The 11,291-nt window shown below is 38.1% G+C and overlaps 1 protein-coding gene across 1 annotated transcript in view; it reads right to left on the bottom strand.

The window, feature by feature from the left end:
• KPNA1 (karyopherin subunit alpha 1) overlaps window positions 1-11,291 on the bottom strand; it is a 51,033-nt gene that overhangs the window by 39,166 nt on the left and 576 nt on the right. The gene's annotated exons all lie outside the window — the stretch shown is intronic.

Below are 11,291 nucleotides of genomic sequence, written 5' to 3' on the forward strand. Positions count from 1 at the left end.
CCCACCCCCAATCCCTAATCCTGCCACTGTTTATGCAGAGGGGCCTTTTTTCAGTCTGTGATTTCCATCTGTCTTATGTAACTCAGTGGGTCGGCATTTATAGCTGCCCATGATGATTTGCACATGTACAACACCACACTTTGGAGTCACTTAGCATAAAGCAGTGATGGAGAACTGTGTGGAAAGAACTCATTCCCCTGAAAGCAATGGGTGTGGATCAGGTCTCCACTCTTAGTGCTCCATTCTGCTGCTACTTCTCTCCTTACATCATCCCTTTAAATCCAAAAGAGTTTGGGAATCAAATTCTCAACACGTCAGTGTTTCCATGCATCTTCACAGAGATGCAGAGTCTCCAACATATTGCAAATCCTGTAATACAGAATTTAGAAAGCTGCACTTTATAAAAAGTTACTCTACAGGACTTTTAAAGGTCTCTTTCAAATGCTCTAATGTGTGGTATTAAATAAGCTACTCACTTCAAATTCCATAAGCACAGAATCACCAGATGATAAATGATCTCCTGTGCATTTTCTACTTTAAAATTAAGCAACATGAGTCTGTACAGATTCTCAACAGCTTAGGTTTCCTCTTTAAAATACATCAAATGTATATTGAGTCTACTCTAACAACTCTTCTTTCAGTTAGCACAGAGTTGTAAGATAATAATAATAAAAAAAAAAGATACTCAAATATGCTTCTTGCTAGAGCCTCTTTTTAAGTTGCTACTACCTGACAACCATTTATAAGAATTCGGATGATCAGAACTGACTTTCACAGAAAACATTTTGGACATCACTTCAAGTGTTACTGTATTCTGACAACTTTTTAAAAATTTTAAGATTTTTTTAAATGTTCAGGGACACAGAACTACTACATTGATTGTCAGTCAATCACATGTTGCACCAAATGCAACATTAGCAACCTGAGCATATAGGTAAGCAATTCAGCAGCCTAATTTTGCTGAAAAGGCTCTCCTGAAACAGCCTTTTTTTTAATAAAGGTACGACAAAAAGATAAATCCCACAGCACCAGAAGTTCCCTACATCTTTTTTAACAGCTTTGAGACCCCTTGCTTCCTGTGTTTACATGTCTGAGCTTCAAGTGTTCATGATTCCTACAGTATGCTTAGCAATTATATGTTCTTTGCATTTTTAGTTTAAGTGACTACTACACACATACTATTTGAATAAGCCTGGAATTTTAACTGTAAAAAGAAGTTCAGTCAGCAAACACTCAAAATTTCTGTAATTCCTAAAATATTTTGAACAAAGTATTTTATATATTTTAGAATAAGCAAGTTGAACTCAAACACCAAGTGGACAACCATGAGCTAGAAGGACATTCCTAACATGAAAATGGCTTTGCAGACACTCTGGTCATTCAGCCCCTGACCACGAATAAACACAGGCATACACTACAGCCCAGATAACATCTTGGGCCTTCCACAGTGTTATTAAAAATTCTCCATTTTTGTCTGAAGTCTGTCTTCTCCAACTCATATGACCATATTTGCCTTTAATTGGGATTTCAGGACTTTGTTAACTCCTTTGATAAACTCCTGTGGTCATTTCACACCTTCACTTTCAATACCTAAAAGCCCTTAATTAAATTGAATTCTTGACAGGGAACATCTTCAACCCTTGATACTGAATTTTATTTAACTTCTATTATGCAGCTTCCATATAATGTTCCAATGTTTCTAAATATCAATGACACAACCAACTTCATCATAAGTTTCCTTAAGTGTATTCTTCCTCACTGTGCTTATTAACGTAGTTTCCCCCCTTCATCCCACGTTCGCACACTGATCTTCTTTCAGTTAATTTTGCTTCTGTCTTTAAGGTAATAATTTCCATCTTCCTCTCAGAGTTCTCTTAGCCCCTCCTGTTGTACTGTGGTGGTTTGACACCCTTAAACATTGTTTCACTTATTGAAAATACAGGTACAGGGTTTACTTGAATTCTTTCTCTGACTTTACTGCAAGCCCTCTACCCAACAGCTTCACAGGTATTATCTTTCTTATACCCTCTGCAAGCTGTAGCTGCAGGTTTTGACTATGCTTATTTCTGACTTTCAAGACAGCTCACTTGGCTGACTAACCCTTTCCTCTATTTCATGAGTAAACTGTACACTTAAAATCCTTTCAAAATAGTATATTGTCTTTTATCTGGGAGTACAAACACCTACCACCAAATGACTAGGAAGAAAGTTTCTTTCATTAAAGGTGAAAAGATTAAATTCTCTTCATCACTGAGAAGTTACCAATCCAACTAGAGATGGGTTCAATACCTTATTTTATGCTAGGCCGTCACTGGTAGTAAATAAAATGCCAACACAAAGCCACACACCTATTTTATACACCTGTTTGTCTAATCTCTATAACTGTTAAACCCATAGTTATTTTCTAGAAGTAATTCTTACTTCCTGAAGGTATCTTAAAATCAATTCTTTCTTTACCATTCTTTTATTGGTTTCCTGACTACTGGTGAAAAATTCAACGAGTGTATCAAGGATTCCATCCAGCCCACACATACTGACAGCATCTTTGGACCTATTCAAATGTGTGAGCACACAATGGCTTTTTAGGATTAAAAATGTAACAACTCTATCTTAGTTGTTACAGTCATCCAAGGACTGTTTGCTATAAAAAATCTCCTCCTCCATTTTTGAGGCTGTAGCTTTTTCCCCAGACTAAACCGCAGAAGCAAAACAACTTCAAATTGTCTCTCTGGTCTTCAGCAGCTTTGGTGTGACTTAGCTGAAAATCTTTCAGTGGTTACTTCAAGTTCACCCTTGCAGCAAACAGCAAACCCTGGATCTTCTCTGCATTGTCAAAATTAACGCTACTTCTGGAGAAAATCTGTGGTGGTTGTCATGGAAATGTTCCACCCATCTTTTCTTTCCTAAAGATAGCACAGCATTGTCCACATTTTTGATACTCCTGGCTACAGCTAAAAACCTCTGGAGACCTGGTAAGGAATTTTCATGGTGTATTTCTTGGGCTTTTGTGCAACACCACTCAAGCCCTATATGACACTTTCTCCTTCTCAATTTGTCTGCATAACACAAATTTTAGCAAAATTAAACCCACTATTCAGGGATGTCTGCATTTCCATAGGGCAAACATGATCCCAAATCTTTTCCTGATTAAGACAAGAACCGTACCGAATGTGGATGTATTCTAAGCATACATTTTTAGGGGAAATAAGAAGTTCTGCATTTCTCCTTGCTCAGCAAGTCAAAGAAACTCTGAAGCACTGGGAAATACAGAGTCACTTACTGCCATGACCTACCTTGTCCCAAGCAATCATCTAGATAGGAATAAAAATGAACTCCCTGCCTTCTTAAATCAGCTATCACTGCCTCTAGACTTAAGGGCTTTGCCAGAAGGAATACCTTGTGACTAATACTCTTGGATATTTCACACGTCAGAGGTACAGAGATGTAAAAATAAAGCCCTTACAAATCAAGAGCTGTATAATTTTATATATATATATATATTTATATAAAAATATAAATTTCATTTTTTTACACATGTAATAGCATATATGTACCACGTATACATAATTTAAAAAAGATTACCAAATACACTCCTGATATTAAAGACTATTAGAGACAGACTTTCCTTCTTTGGAAATAAGGACAAGAATATGAAAAAAAATGTGTTTCAGAAGAGTAGATCTATACGTGACATTCTACCTCACAATGGGAATAGGTCAGAAGGGGAAGACTTGAAAATTAAGGCAGAATATGAGTTTGAAGAGAAACAGTGTGGTAAAAAATTATCAAAATACCCATGATTTGCCATATTATGAGAGTACATTTCCTAACTAAGGTGGCTGTCAGAAGGAAAGCAGTCACTGGAGGCAGACTTGGGAGCTCTGTTGTGCTGTCACACTGCTGTCTCTCCTCTAGATTGCTGCCAGAGAGACACGGAAAAGACACAAAAGGCACCATCAGCTCTGAAAGGACAACTCGTGTTAGTAACAGCACTGTCAAGCAGTGAGAGGAGCTGGAACTATTCAAGGGAAGAAATGCACAAAAGCTTTACTTCCAAGGAGATTTTAGTTTGTTTACTGGCTCTGCCATGAGATTCTAGAGAAGTTTCCTTACAATCACACTTCTTGACATCAAGCCAAATACCTACAGCACAGCCTGGACAGATGTTTGAGCAATTCACTAAGCTCTGATTACAGGATACATCACCTTCTGACACTCTTCCATGTGAGACTAGAAAACCTATCCAATTTAAAAAGCCAACCTGAAACTTGGTCATTCATTGCCCTCATGAACACATTCTCAAAAAAAAAAAAAAAAAAAAAATTTGTATATCAGTATTTTGGCCACAAATATGTCTGGGTTTTTTTCCCTACAAAGTGTAGATTCTGCAAAGTCTTTCTGATTTGCTTTTTGCTAATTCACAGGCAACCAGTCAGGATGCTAACAGAACTATTTAAATCCTGGGGAAGTAAATGGTCAGCTTTCTTGGAGAGGACAGACAACAAAAACCCTTCATAATAAAACCATGAATAGAACAGGGCATAGAATGATAAAAGTATCACCTGGGATTAATGTTATTTCCCTGGAAAAACTTCTAGAGCAAAATCCTACATTTGGCATCATCCTACAGAGATGAAAACACATCCACCAAGTCTCTATACTGTTGACAGTGTTATCTGAGAGAAAAAGAAAAATAAAGGAAATCAACAGATTGACTTCTCTCTTCACTGCTGTCTCCTGTTTTTCAAAAGCCAGCTCAGCCAGATAAACACTTTGATGAGGTTGTACCAACTTCAAATGCAAAACTGTTTGAAAAACCATGCTTACAGGGGTCTGTGGGAATGCCCATCAGTAGAAGCACCCATACTATCTGAGGGACAGGGGTTTCACTTTCTCTCTGTCCTCAGACTCTTGTAAAGCTCAGGACATATACAAGAAAGGATATTTAATCATCTCAACTACAAAAAGCTATTGTTCAAGCAAAGCACAGCCAATTTCCAAGACTTCTGCTTACCTTTCTCTAGCTGTAAAAGAGGAGTGGGAAACACGTCTCACAGTCTCTATAAAATCAGCAGTTACAGTATTTGTAAAGACCTGTAAAGTAAGTTTTGCTCCAGCCCTAACAAGGAAACAAAACAATCCTATGAATTCCATTTTCTGTGACTTATGAAAGCTGCAACAGCCCAACAGCAGGGATCCACAGTCCTAGGGCAACCAGCATACAAGAACAATGGAGAAGAAAAGGAATCACCACCCTCTGCTATCCAAAAAGCCAGAAGATTAAAGGAGCTTCAAATGCAACATAAGAATGGTAGCCACACATGAATAGAATGTATAGCCTTGAAATGTTCAGACTTTAAGAGACTTTCTGTTAAAAAATTGAATTAAGAAGTGGATTTCTTCATGGAACTGCTGCCCATTTCCATATCTTTCAAATCTGCTTTATTTTGCAGGCTTCCTAGTCCTCTTACGGTTTCTCCCTGCCCATTGGTAAGCCTTAATTCACAATTGTTTCTGTTCTAGCACTTTTATAACCCTGTGAAATAGCAAAACAAGTACTAACCCACCTAATCTATGGCTAAGTTGGCATGTTCTAGCTCTAGACCACTTGGCAAGTTGGATTGGTTCTTGCTTAAAAATAAGAATACCCCTAAAATAATTAATACAAAACCTAAAAGACAAAAAACATTGCACAACATGGAATATGATATTACAGAAAAATTACAAACATTAATATTGCTCAAAGGCAAAGAAAAAGGGGCAGAACACATTGCGTGCTATCTGAACAATGTTGAGACACCTCTGTCAAATGTGCAGGGATGTCACAATATCACATTTCACACCTCATCCTGACTTTCCTATCCACAAACAAAAAAAAGGGCTGATAAGTTGGCTAAAGTAAAGACAAACAACTACCACATCAAAGGAGGTATCTCTGCAAAATTACTGATCTTGAAGGGTACATTGATTATATCTCCAGGTAACTCAGAAAGATCTTCTGTCCTTACAAAAAAAGTACATACTTTTTTTAAGAGATGTACTTAAAACCAGGCCAACATCAGCTTGCCAGACTCCTGATCTTCTTTACACTACAAAAAAAACCAACCACCATAGGGAATAAAAAACAAGTAAGTATATTTCTGGTTGCATAAAGAAACCAACCACTAACAGAAACAGAATTACCTAGAATTGGTGCTACCTGAGAAACTGATCTGGCACATCAGCCTGTATTACTAGTTAAACCCACTGACAGCCACAGAGCTGGACACTTAATTTTTAAAAGTTTGAGGATTATGTGCTTTTTTATCCTCTCTTTTTTATAGAAACATTGCTGAACAGATTAAGAAGTAATGCATTTACAACGTTTATTGGACAACAGTTTTAGAAGGCAACATGTGCAATAAAAGATTATATAGTGTGTATTTAGCACTTCACCATACATTTACTACCATGAAGATATTTACAACATGTTTTGAGCTCTATTTTTAAAAGGTCCATTTTGACTTAACAAGGCAGCAGATAGTTTTCAAAGTTCCAGAAAGCTTTTAACTTGAGTGAGAAGGTAAAAAAACTGACTGTCAAAGCCAGGTCAATTTAAAATGAAAACATCTTCAAATTTGTTAACTGAGACTTTCTGACTTGAGTTGAAAACACAAAATTCCTTTACTGTGTTCAAAGACACAACAGTGCAATAAATCTGTTTAAATTGAAAAATCCTCACCTTCATTTCTATAACTCCACAGTCCACAATCAACTGAAACCAAAAGGTCCCACAAGTCATAACACAAAGAAGCAAGTGATGAGGAATTAAACTATTCAGCCACACAGGATTATACTGACATTAAAAAAAAATAACCTCACGTAAATGTGTCCATCCATATGAAACTACAGAAGTGATTATTCCTGTATGCCAAATGAAAATGTAATCTGTTTTTCTTTTGAAGAAGAGATACATTTGAATTTTGATCAAGATTGCAGCACATGCTCCCTGCACTCACAGGATAGGCTGGCCAACTATATCTTTTCTGTAATGTCATATCCAAAAGAGGGACTGCTTGAAAAACCACATTTGACAGTCATCTGTCAGAAAAAAAAAGATCACCCTCACATCTCCAAAATCCTAACTTGCCCTAAACATTATTTATGAGTGAACAAGAGTTCACCTTTCAGAATTTCACACAATGAAAAGAAGAAGTCTCTGGCAGTTTAAAACAAATTAAGTTAAAAATAAACTAAATTAATAATTAAGTTGACTTTGTAGTTTCAAGCAGCTTTTGTTTAGGGTTGGAAATATCAGAAGGCACTGAAAGCAAAGCTACCTCATGCTTCCCGTGACAAATCTGCCTGCCACAATTGTATCATTTGCTGTGACTCAGCACTATGGAAGATACGTGTGCAAACCAACAAAATAACAGTAAGTCAAAATTCTACTGATTTCATCCTAGCTTTGGACATCAGCAATGAAGGAGTCACACAGCACTGAGGTAACAGCCACATCAAGCCAAAACCCACAGGCACTTCAAAGCTTAGTTCAGTTGAAGAAAGGATCATGTGGAAGCTCTACAAAGAATCTCTGTGTCTTTTAAGAGGCAATCTCACCCTACTTCAGACAAAAACCACAACAACCTAATGTTAATCACAACATTACTACTGGACTTTACTTACAGATACTTACAGTTTGTGATCCACTAATAGGTGGCTTGTTTGCCCATTTTCATAATTCAACAGGTGAATTTGCTTTCAAGTGTTACCTTAGCACTAAATTTGATAGCTTACAAAGCCTTGTTTCAAGATATGTTCAGGATGTTTAGCCACAGGGTATTTGTTTTATGGTTTTAGAAGCAGCACATCACTTATATATAATCTCAACTTTATATAAAATAAAGATCTGTGTGTGTCAAACCAGTTGGTATCACAGAACATATGAATCCTTCTGCTGAGCCTGACAAGCACTCTGAACTACCAACAAAAACAGAAAAACAGAGAAAATAAATACTGTGGATCACAAGGAAGCTGTTGGCAGCAGGTGACTGACTAAATCTTGTCTTATGTCACACTCTGAAAGCCCAGAGTCCATAACACTCTACACACACCCAGAACAGTCGTATTTCTTTCAGTTCCAATGAGCTTTAGCACCTGTCTCCCCATGACACTAAGCAATAATTATGCTTCAATAAAGTGTTCACGTTATTCCAAACCAGATTTCTTCTGTCACTGAACTCCATTTATTCCTGTCTAACATGAAGAGACCAGCAGAAGTGACCCTGTGATGTGCAGTCTACCACAACTTTCTAACACTTTTTCATACCTTCCTGCTACTAACATCCTTTATAAATCAATTCTGGTGAAACAAAATTTACTGACACCTGTCTTAGACTACATCTACTTTTTATCCTCAAAATGAATTATAAAGGCTGCACAATGTTTAATGCAATTTAAGACATTCAGGAGGTGGCATAATATCATTTCCAGTCCTGCTGGTCTACAGATTTCATATTCAGTGGAGGTTTTTAGAGTGTTTAGCTTAAAATTACCTCTTCTGTTTTTCCACAGTCCCTTTACCTTGTCCATAATAATTTAAAAGTACTGATATTTCTACAGGCCTTGCATTCCACTGCTGGCTTGAAAACCCCATACTTATTCTTGGAAATAACACCAAGCAGTTTAATCCACTTACTTGCTTAACAGACTTTAAAAACTGTAACAGACGAGGGTTTTTTTTCTTCATAGTAGAAAAAAAGTGACTTGCTATCATAATGCTGCCTCTATTCTCTGCAATTTACATCAGCATTTCTTTATTAGTATTATTATATTATTTAAACAAGTACATCCATTATGCTTTCACCCCTTAGTATGAAGCTGAATAATTTTTCTATCAGTTCAGCTTCCACTTGTTCTCTGAAAAAGAGGTGGTCTGGTCTTTCTAACTTGTTTGCCCATTACATCATTCCAGAACCTCCAGTACAGATATTTCAGCCACTCAGAATATTTCATCAAGTGTGTAATTCCTTTAATGTCTTTTATTTTTCTTGACTTGCTCAGAGCCTACCAGGCTCACTCACTATTCCCTTTGGCCTTCAGAAGTATTTAAACAAACACAATAAATTAAGCTATTTGCTGCTGCACTTCTATCTCTCTTATGTTGCAAATTAACATTAAAGCCCCTAGCCCTAAATCACATCACTCAGGTTTTTTTATGTGCTATATGCTATTTTGGAAAAACTAGATTTCAGTTTTTCAGGGAGGCACTGGCTTACATCCATCAACCTCTTGCCATAGAAGTTACATTTTGCAACTTAGGAACTTTTTTAGTTGCCTTTAAAGGTACACTTTTTGTGCTCTTAAAGACAGAAATTAAGCCCCCTCAATAACGTGTGAAACACTTCAGAAGAAAAAATTCACAACCCAGGGGAGGGACAAACAGAAAGATTTTAAAGCAAGCCTGCAGAAACAGGACCGTAAAATAAAATGTACCATTCTATTAACATTAGCTTATTCAACAGAAGGGGAGGAAATAAAAAAATAAAAAAAAATAGTAAAGAGCACTGTACAGAAACACTGAAGCTGAAATAAGACTATCAAATAACCTGCTTAAATAAACATTTATACTTAAAAGTTTCTATAAAGAACCTTTCAGAAACTGCTACAACTGACTGTAGGAGTTTTTAGTTCTCGTGGTGACTTGGGCCAGTGCTGCTGCCATGGGCTGCCTTTCCCTTTCCAAATGGACTAAACTGGGACTTCTCCAGGAGCCAGCACTCAGCTGAATATACAGGACCACATGAGCATGCCAGCTCTGAAGTCATCAACACAGAGAAGACAACATCAGAAAAAATCAGCACATGGCAGGGACACTGACAGCAAGAGGTGAACACCCTGGTACGGTGTCAGGGTGAGAGATGGGATGTAACAAAGACTCTGCTTTGAAGTTGGGGGTCAGTGGGGGATGCCAAGGGCCCAAAACAGTCACATCTCTCAAAAGTGAAGCATCACTGAATCTGTTTGAAAGACTGTGACAAGAAAATCCATGATGAGAAAAATCTCCACTTCATGTGTCATCTAAAGTTAGGGTGCCTCAAGCTACGATTCCTTTCCCCTGTGCCTATGGGTATGTCTAAAGGGTAATTAAAAGGTGCAACCACAGCTCAAGTAGAAACTTCAAAACTTGTTTTGAATGAGTTAGTTCACATGTCAATGCAGGTGGTAACACTGAAAGGAGAACACAATGAAGTTACAATAAAAACAAGGCCAAATACACAAAAGATCAGCTTGATACAATCTATTAATTTACACAGTGCTTCATTAACAGCTGGGGGGAATTCTACGCTAACTACTAACTGCCAGAGGTATATCCAAAATAGCATTAAAATAAAGACCTTCTGAGGATAAAGTTGCAATCCCATTTCCTGAGAGCTCATTGACATATCCCAACTTTGTTAAGTCTGTCATTAACATCAAGCAGTCAGAGCAGAAAATACGCCAGCAAACAAAAAAACCAGAGGAACAGCAGCTTGAATAAAGGATAAAGGGACCATTAAACACCACCATTCAGCACCATTTGGGAATTCTGCAGAAACAGCAGCCCGCTATTTTCACAGCTCATGACGTATCTTTTCAGCCCGGTGTTTCATTTTCATGAAACGCCCTCAAGAGGCAAAGTTTAAAATCATTGTTACAGAGACCGCGCTACGGGCAACACAGATTTAGAGACTATGAATGGGACAAGTTTCTGTTGCATACAAAGTCTCTGGAACAGGACAACTGGAAACGGCCACCCAGCGCTAACCTTCCATCGTATACAGGCAGCCAAAGAAATAACATTTTAGGTGACATAATGCGAGGCTACGGGGTGATATTTGCAGGGAGATGGCAGAGCTTTTTTAAATCAACTAACACCACATGGAAAAAAAAAAAAAAAAAAGCTTGGAAGATCCAGGAGAAAGTTTCCCTTCCCCTCCACGGAATCGATCAGGTTGGAAAAGACCTCTCAGATCACCGAGTCCAACTGTGACCCAACACCACCATGCTAAACAGACAACGGCACTCAGTGCCACATCCAGTCCTTCCTCAAACACCTCCAGGGACGGTGACTCCACCATCTCCTTGGGCAGCCCATTCCAATGCTTAACCACGTTTCTCCTGAAGAGATTCCTCCTGATGTCCAAGCTAAACCTCCCCTGGCTCAGCTTACGACGATGTCCTCTCGTCCAGCCGATGCCCTGCCTCTACTCGCAGCCCGTCCCGCGGTGGGAGCAGCGGCACCGGGGCCATCCCGTCCCCGCGGCACGGAG

Source organism: Molothrus aeneus, chromosome 2, assembly GCF_037042795.1.
Source record: "Molothrus aeneus isolate 106 chromosome 2, BPBGC_Maene_1.0, whole genome shotgun sequence".
Classification (NCBI taxonomy): domain Eukaryota; kingdom Metazoa; phylum Chordata; class Aves; order Passeriformes; family Icteridae; genus Molothrus; species Molothrus aeneus.